At 42.3% G+C, this 9558-nt stretch overlaps 1 non-coding gene across 1 annotated transcript; it reads right to left on the bottom strand.

Annotated features, from left to right (window-relative positions):
• Positions 1 to 8994: 8994 nt before the first annotated feature.
• TRNAT-UGU (transfer RNA threonine (anticodon UGU)) lies at positions 8995 to 9067 on the bottom strand. Its single transcript has one exon. It is a non-coding gene; the product is annotated as a tRNA-Thr (tRNA).
• Positions 9068 to 9558: the final 491 nt, after the last annotated feature.

The following is a 9558-nucleotide window of genomic DNA, read 5'->3' as shown; positions in this document are numbered from 1 at the left end:
CAACTTCATTCCCAGGTTACTATGTCTGCTGCCTCAGTCGGGATTTTTGGCCTTTGTTCATTTGTTTTGTTTTTTTCCTGTTTGGTCCTCCAATCCCTGTTTAATCAATCCCCTACATTAAATTCTGTTCTGTGGAAATGTCGGAATTTCCGCTTTCTTCTTCTTCTTTTTAGTTTATTTATGTATTTTTAAAGTGAGAGAAAAAATAAACATTTAAAACAGTTTTTAAAAAATGAATAGATGGACGGACGGATGGGTGGATGACTAGATGAGTCCAAATTGTCAGTTTTCTAGAATGGTATCTGATCATCTTGAGAATACAAAATGATGTATTTTGTTAGCGCAGAGCCTGACACAGGGCTTGATCTCACGAACTGTGTGCTCATGACCTGAGCCAAAATCGAGAGTCAGATGCTTAACCGCCTGAGCCACCCAGGTGCCCCGAATTTCTGAATGAACGCTGACTGATTCAACTTACTATGTGCCAGACGCTATGTGCCTTTTACATATATAAATGCATTCGCCCTTTACAAAACCCTATAAGGGCATTATCCTTCTTTTTATGGATGAGCAAACTGAGACACAAAGCTATCACATGCTTGCCCAAGCTCGTACAGGCTTGTTTGTGGAGGTAGAAGCTTCCAACTCCAATGAGGTTTTGTCTAAAAATCCCTGTCTAAAAATCTGAGAGTGAAGCCACATCCTTAGTGCCAGGGTCCTTCTTAGAACTAAAACTATATGTTGGGGCGCCTGGGTGGCTCAGTCAGTTAAGCGTCTGACTTCGGCTCAGGTCATGATCTCATCGTTCGTGAGTTCGTGCCCCATGTCGGGCTCTGTGCTGACAGCACGGAGCCTGGAGCCTGCTTCGGATTCTGTGTCTCCCTCTCTCTCTCTCTGCCCCTCGCCTGCTCATGCTGTCTCTCTCTCAAAAATAAATAAACGTGAAAAAAAATTTAAAAAAAAGAACTAAAACTATACACAAAGTTCCCTGAATAAAGAAGCATGTCACTCTCTGTCCCCGCCCACAGATGGCAACCACACAGAGATTTATTACCAACAGATGGCTGCAATACAGGAGTGAGGCATGAGTGTACCTGGAACACGGAAGACCGGCGCAGCAATCCAGAGTTATTTCCCACCTACACAGCTACCAAAGAATCAAATTCCAATTGAAAAATGATTACGTCTTTCCCCAGAGTTTCTGATGAAAAAAAGCCAATAAAGTTCGTAGAGTTGGCCGGAAGCCACCCCAGACCATGCTGTTTTCTTTTTCCTTGTAATAGATAACATCTATGTCGCCTTTGGCATAGATCTCTTTCCTCCTTTTGTGCATCTCTCCATCTGATGCTCTCCTTCAGCCATTTTCATTCTCTTGTTCCATTACTTTGTCACCCCACCTGTCTCTACGGTAAGTACAACAAATTCTTGGAAGACAGCTTAATCCTTTGAGGGAGAGATTTGGTCAACTTTTTGAACTTTTACGCAGAAAAATATTTCCAATACCGACTTTCTCATCCGGAAGTTACTTGTGGCCCAGAACCTTCTGAAGCCTTAGTAATTCCCCCTGTATGTTTTGTCGGCGATTGAAGGGGACATGCCAGGTGTGTGATGACAGTTTCTCGTACTCAGATCAATGAGCCTCAGGAGATTGGTTGTTTTCCCTCCACACAAGGAACCACATCTTTGTCTTTATAAGTTCTATTTCATTTCCAATTGTTAAAAGGCAAAGTTGTGTCTTACACATCTCTCGCATTTTTTTTTTTTTTTTTTTTTTTTTTTTTACTATTATACTGCTTTTTAGTTTTTACAGTCATTTCTAATCAGGCTGAGATTCTCGGATTGGGTATTCCTACTGCTTTTAGAAAAAGCAGTATGGCTTTTTCTAATTGTTGTTTGGAAAATAGCCATTGCTATTTGTGGCCTACTGGTATCTCAGAAAGGAGGAAAGTGGCATAATTTCTTTGTAAAAACTTTATCACCGAAAGTCACGACTACTCGTGAGAAGAGCCTGGAGTGGGTACCCGTTCCACGGTATCTTAACAGGCACCTTCCTGCTGTCCGACAGGGGCATTCTGGGAGTGCTCTATGGACAACACCAGCCCAACCTCAGTTACTACTCCTTCCTCACAGGTGACATGAAGGGCCCTCTGAGAGGGGGCTAAACATGTAATGTAACGGGAGTATGACCAGCCTGGGTGTGAATCCCAGCTCTGCAGTTTACCTACCCACTCAGAGTCTCCGCTGTCTCATTTTATAAACCGGAGGTAACTGCTCCCCTTAAAGTTAATAAGAAGGAGCCAACAGCCTTGCTAATAAACCTACTTGTGCAGACACGGCACTACATACACATGGTGAGAACATTTAATCCACACAGCAATGCCTCAAGTCGGGCACTAGTTGTCCTCTTTGATTTTACATGTGAGGAAACCAAGTCTCAGGCAGCTAATTAAGTTCCCCAAGGTTCCAAACCAAGTAGATAGTACACCCAAGTTAAAATCACATTGTCTATCCCAAAGTGCTGTCTTTCCCGTGAGCCCCCACGGCCTTCCAACAAAGAATAGATGAGTGCATAGCAGACAGGCTGAATGGTGACAAGGTGAGAAGCCTTTGACCAGAGCTGTTTAAATCACACCAGATATCCCCTTCAACGACATGACCATCATGGTGGGAGAGGGGTCTGAAAGAGGAGCAGAGGAGGGCATGGGCCAACGGCATGGAAAAACTCTCAAACAGTGGAGGGTAGACAAGCATCTGATGAAGTTGGTGGACAAGTCAGCCTTCACTTGCATCCATGAAGTGCATCACCCAAGTGCATCTTGGCCTGGTGTTATATATCACTGAGGTTTGAGGATACCAATACATCACTTCATTCTCTCCTAAAGATTCTGATCCAGTTGGAATGTAGACACGGGAGCTAGGCAGGAATTAAAATACAATGTCTGCTTTATTACTGGTGGAGCTTGATTATTGGATGATGCTTGAACTCGAGGCCAAAATAGGCTATGGCAATGACTTACCCCATTCCTCCCCCTATATTTCTCAGTAGATACTATTTCTAGGGCAAATTAAGATGTTGGCCAAATGCAAGAATCATTTTCAACACTTCACACTGGACCCCAATTTTTCCTTAAAAGGAAAGAGATATTGGTACAATTATGTATTGGCTAAGCTAGATCCAAAGGAAAAGAGAGGCTATCTTCCCTCCAATTATATTAACCCTGTATCATAAAATGTTACAGCCCTCTTTATTAAGACAAAACACAATAATACTCTTTATTTTGTGTTCATTATGATTAAAAAGACGTGCCTAGGAACCTGACTTCCATATGTAAAATTACTTCCATGGGAAAATACTTTTCACCTACCAAATAAGCCAACCCCTAAAGGTTGGGAACTCCATCCATTTATGAGTATAAATATAGAAACGTGTTCTCACAGTACTCCCTATTTCTAAGGGAAGGTCAGCCTCAAAGCTCTCACTTTTTTTTAAATTTTTTTTAATGTTTATTTATTTTTGAGAGAGAGAGAGAGAGAGAGAGAGACAGAGTGTGAGCTGGGGAGGGGCAGAGAGAGAGGGAGACACGGAATCCGAAACAGGCTCCAGGCTCTGAGCTGTCAGCACAAAGCCCGACACAAGGCTCGAACTCACAAACTGTGAGATCATGACCTGAGCTGAAGTCAGATGCTTAACCCACTGAGCCACCCAGGCGCCCCACAAAGCTCTCACTTTTAATTGGAACCAAAAAGAAAAGAATGCTAAGCTCTAGGGACCATCATAATGATGAGGAAAAATCCAAATTCCATTGACTCTTTCCCCTTTCATCACCTTCTCTGTACACAAAACCCTCTGCTTATGTTTGTCTCCTTTCCTAAGACCTAATTATATAGAAACAGAAACATTTTTAAAGGTATGAATGCTTGTTGGTATTATATGAATTCATTATGTTAGTGCTCTGGGAAGCTAAGTGTTCACAGGGTCCAGGGAAAGAGAATTGGCCAAGTAATTCCCCCAAAGAGCTAATTTGCTATACTCTATTTTTAGAGATTAGTATCCTCACTTTGGCTCACTGTGAAATAGATCTATTTATTTCTACCTTACCTGTGCACATGAGAAACTAGCTGCAACTTGTTTGTCATTGTGGAACAACCTTTCATTCAATAAATCTTCCCTAAGAATTGAGTGTTTAGGGAATCACCCTAGTAAGTGGCAATATAGAGAGTTTCAGGTTGGTACTTTCAATATCAACACAGGTGACCCATCCAACATTCTAGTTTCTCAATTCTTTGACTTCCTTTCACACAAAAATTGTGTCCTTCATCCCCTCTCCCAACCCTATTACATGTCAGATCCCAGATCGCCATACTCTACTGCTATCCCTCTAAAATATTGACTATAAGAATCCCACACTTACTGCCAACTCTACCTCCAGCTTTGTCCTGTTTTGCTCACATTCCAACAATCCTTCAACCCCAACCAGAGTGAAATTCACTGGATTTATTGTTCCTCACTCCACACCCTTTTGTTTTTGTTCACATAAAACTCCACAGCCTATCACTGTCATCAGTCCTCTACATAGACTGTCAACTTTTCTCCTCCCGAATCTTGCATGGGGAAAAACAAAACACAAACCAACAAACAAGCAAACAAAAGTCCATGCTGAAAACCAATTCTCAACCTTTTTGGGGGCTGCAAACATGGCTGGAGGAAAACACACAAGCACATCGGTGGTTCCACTTTGAATTCCCAAGTACTTAACCTCCTAAGAAGTCTGCACTGCTGTTCATGAAATGTATCCCATGCCCCTATTCAAACATTTCTCTCACCTTCTTGGCTGCCTGTTTCTAACCTTCTTATCTCTCCTCAAAGTTCTTTCATTTTTTCCTACTTCCTATTCTTAGCCAATGGCCTTGCATCTTATTTAATTGAGATAGTAGAGCAATCAGAAGATAACTTCCACATGTTCCCACATGAATCAGGCACTGAATGCACCTGAACCATACATACGACATCTCCTCCCATATGATAATGGCAGGCTCCTATCTACGACCAATCCTTTCGCCCACTAGCTCCTATTCCATTTTGCCAACTCAAGGAACCTGTCCAGCAAATCTCCCCCATATCTTCTATCATTGATCATTTCTCCTTCTGGGTCATCATCAGTGGCAAACAAATATGATATAATGTCCCCCATCAACCTCTTCCAGCTGTTGTCCATTTATTTCACAGAAAAAGTCTTCCTGAGAGTGGTCCATGTTATCTCCATGTTCTCTTTCCATTTTCTCTCAAACATCCTCCAGGAGGCTCTCAATGTCATGTCCTAACCAAACAATTCTCAGTTCTTACCAGACTCAACCTATCAGCTTCATTTGACATGACTGACCACTTCCTCCTCCTCGATATTCCTTCACTTGCCTTCAGCACATCACTTGGTTCTCCTCCTAGCATACTGGCCACTCCTTCTTCGGCTCATTTACTGGCACCTCCTCTTTTTCCCAACTTACAAATGTTGGAGTGCTCAAAGACCTGTTCCTTGGATCTCTGTTTTTATTTTTCTACACTGACTTTTTTGGATACGTCAACTTATCCAATCCCATGGTTTTCAATTTATATGCTGATTCTATGCAAATACTCATCACTAACCTGGACATGTCTCCTGAACTCTAAACTCCCACATTCAACTTCTAATTTAAAATATTCTGTTACATATCTCATAGGCATCTCAAACTTCACATTTTTAAAACTGGGCTCCTTCTCTTTTTCTCCCAAACTGCTCTTCCCATAGTCTTTCCCATCTGCATAAATGGCAGCTCCATCCTTTGGGTTTTTCAGGTTGAAGTTGGAGTCATTCTTCACTCCCATCCCACACTTTGTTTTCAACAAATCCCTGTTGACCTTAATTTTGAAGAATATCTATAATCATACCACTTCTTACAACTTTCCATTACCACCTGAGTCCAAGCTGCCATAATTCCTTTTATGAATTATTGTTGCAACAGTCTTTGAACTAGTCAACCACCCTCCCTATTTCTGTTCTTGCCTCCTTATATTCTGTTTCCCATATATGAAGCAGAATAACCTTTAAAATTATAAGTCAAATTATTCCTCTCTTCTGTTCAAAACTCTCCAACAGATTTTCATATCACTCAGAATAAAATTAGGAGTCATTACCCGGTCCTGAAAGGCCCTTGGTGTTCCAGGCTGGCTCCCTCCCTGTCTGACCGCATCTCCTACCAGTGTCTCCTCTCTTACTCTGCTCCTGCCACATGAACCTTTTGGTTGTTCCTGACCCATCCAAGCACATGTCTATCTCCAGGAATTTGTCCTGACTGCTCTCCATGCCTGGGGATCTCTTCCTCCTGACATCTTCTTAGCTGCCTCCTCCATTTCACAGAGAGCTATACTCCAATGTTAGTATAGTAGAGGCGATTCCCCCAAATAACCTGTCCAAAATAGCTTTGCACTATCACTCTGTGTCCTCTTCTTTGGTTTTATTTTTCTTCTGAGCACCTATCCCTATCTGAAATAGTATATAATGTCAAGACCCCATCCCTTCAACTAGAATATAAGTTCCATGAGACTAGTAACTCCATATCCTTTTGTTTATTACTATATCCCCAGTGTTTAGAACAACGTAGCTAGAGGCTTCTGAAAATATCAGCTGAGTGAGTGAATGAATGAGTGGATGAATAAACTCTTAGGCTACAGGGCTATCGAAGCTTTTCCAGAAAGACCTTCCACACATCCAGGCCACAATACAGGTGGAAGAAAAATCAGAATCAGCTTCCACACTGTGATGTTAGGGGGATTCTGTATGCCTTAAACAGAACCTTGTGAGAATTGCTGAGTTAAGGATGATCTCAAACTGATATGGTTTACAAAAAGACTACTATGGTTTTTGAATCAAGTTAAATAACAAACACCAACTGTGACTTGAGTCTTACACCCCCGGAAAGATTAACCTTGCTTGATGAGGAACAAAGATCAAGAGGAACAGGGATGCTTTCTATTGTTCCATCCGTGCATGGAAATTATGCCTCGCCATGAACAGTTCCTAGCAGTTCTGTCCCGCCAGGAAACACGTGTCTCATCCATCATTCTGGCACTGTCCTCCAGGTTACTAGGAATCATCTTCTGCGCATGACTGATATGGCCATCTTTCAATCGACTGGCACTCCAAAACCACACATTTTTTGTACAGGTGCATACCTCAACACCTTACAGTCACTGAAACACACAGGCTTGCAACATTACAACGCCTTTGTAACCCACTATGTGGGAATGAGTGCACAGGCCGACACTTGGACTTATCTCCCATCCCCACCAACTAAAAAGCATCAAGTGAACAGCTGTGGTCCTCTGCTAACTATCAGGGGATCAAACATCTTTTGTACCCAGTCCCTGGATCCATCCAAATACAAATATTCAAGCCAACCCCATGACTGTCTTCAGAAGGCATATTTCTCTCTTCTCTAAGTAGCTGCTACATGAAGCACAGACAAGACCACTGGTTTTGGAGTCAGACCGAGATGGGTCTGAACCCCGTCTCAGATCCTTATTGACTGTGAGACCATAGTTGCTTTACCTCTCTGAATGTCAGTTCTCTTGTCTGTAAAGTAGAGATAATAATAATGTCTACCTCGTGGGGTTGCTCGAAGATGTACTTAGCATGTACACGTAAAGCCTTAGCACAGGGCCAGGCATATAGGAAGAATTCAATAAATAGATTAATTCTTTTTATTTTTACTTCTCAGGGCTCTTCTTCTGAGGTAAGTTGTTTCCACAAATGGCAACAATAATTTTTTATCCCACATGCCCATTTGCAACATGACTTTTCCACTCCTCCTGTAAAGGAGTCTATTTCCCACCCACCCACTCCTTGAATAGTTTAGGCTGGCCCTGTGCCTTGCTTTGATGGAAAGAACACAGCAGAAGTGATGCTGTGTGACTGCAAAGCCTAGAGTTTGAAAGTCTTGATGCTTCTGTTTCACCATCTTGGAAGCCAGCTGCCATGTGTAAGGTTGGCTAAACCACAAAATGGTGAGATAAGGCATGGAGAGAAAAGCCACGCAGAGGAACACAGGTACCCAGCAACAGCCAGCACCGAGGCCCCAGATGTGTCCACGAGGAGTTTGGGGGTACAAATCATGTGATCTGTTCACGATCTCTCTCCTGTAGTCATATCTGAGCATTCACATGCTAAAATATGATACATATTACTTTATCTTAAGTTAAGTTCCTTTTACTTGTTCCTTGGTTATGTTGAGGCATCACATTGATTTGTTTTGAAAATCATGTTGTGGATGGGTTGTGTTATATTTCTGGTAAAGTGAAGAACATGTTATGAAATATTAGTTACTAAAAGGAGGCATAAGGCAGTAAGGCATTTGGGCAGCCTGGTCTATATCCAGGAGCCCCCCGATGAATATTTGGTTACCCACACTTTGTCTATATAAAAGCTAGTTGTGATTGCTCACCAACTCCCTGATTCATTTCTTCTTTCATGGATCTTTCTGTCTAGGCCAGAGTTTTTCAACATTATTTAATCCAAGACATTTTATTTTAAGTTTGTTTGTTTGTTTGTTTATTGACCATGTGCATGGAAGGGGTAGAGTGAGAAGGAGAGAGAGATAACCCCAAGCAAGCTCCACGCTGTCAGCACAGAGCCCATCATGAGGCTCAATCCTACCAACTGTGAGCTCATGACCTGAGCCAAAATAAAAAGTCAGATGCTTAACCAACTGAGACACCCAGGCGCCCACAAGACCTTTTTTTAAATTATTTTTTAATGTTAATTTATTTTTGAGAGAGAGACAGAGCACAAGCAGGGGAGGGGCAGAGAGAGAGGGAGACACAGAATCTGAAGCAGGCTCCAGGCTCTGAGCTGTCAGCACAGAGCTCAATCCAGGGCTGAACCCACGAACCACAAGATCATGACCTGAGCTGAAGTTGGATGTTTGGCTGAACCCAGGCACCTCAAAGCAGAAGTCAGCAAGAGGCCCCAGTGAGGATTGAACTCACAATCCCTGGTTTACAAGACCAGTGCTCTAACCACTGAGCTATGGAGCCTACCCCAAGACCTTTTGATTAACATGATTAACCTGAAAATAATTCTCTGTATCCTTTTCTCTCTCTCTCTCTCATACACACACACACACACACACACACACACACACACACACACCAGATTCCTCTGCCTCCAGCAGAAACCCATCCCATCTAGGCAGCGTAGTAGATGGTAGACAGCAGGCTCCTTGAGAAAATCAACAGTGTGGCTCATCTCTGGACCCCGCCTCTTCTCCCAAAGGACCTAGAACATGGCCGAGCACTTAATAAATATTTGGCTTCTTTCTTCCATGTTGGCTTCCTACAACAGAAGAAAATATTGCCTGAAATTAATATCAACTTGTTCAAATTCCTGACTCACTGTTTTCTAATCTCCAGAGGAAATATTTACCTCAACACCTCCCTCCACACTCATACAGAAATCCAAGAACCGTAGGAATTCTCTCATGCTACAAATATCTTCACATTAAATATGATTTTTGTACAAAAGCAAC

This window comes from Panthera uncia, chromosome B1 (assembly GCF_023721935.1).
Source record: "Panthera uncia isolate 11264 chromosome B1, Puncia_PCG_1.0, whole genome shotgun sequence".
Classification (NCBI taxonomy): Eukaryota; Metazoa; Chordata; class Mammalia; order Carnivora; family Felidae; genus Panthera; species Panthera uncia.
The sequence above is the reverse complement of the archived record's forward strand: the minus strand, read 5'-3'. Positions and strand labels throughout refer to the sequence as shown.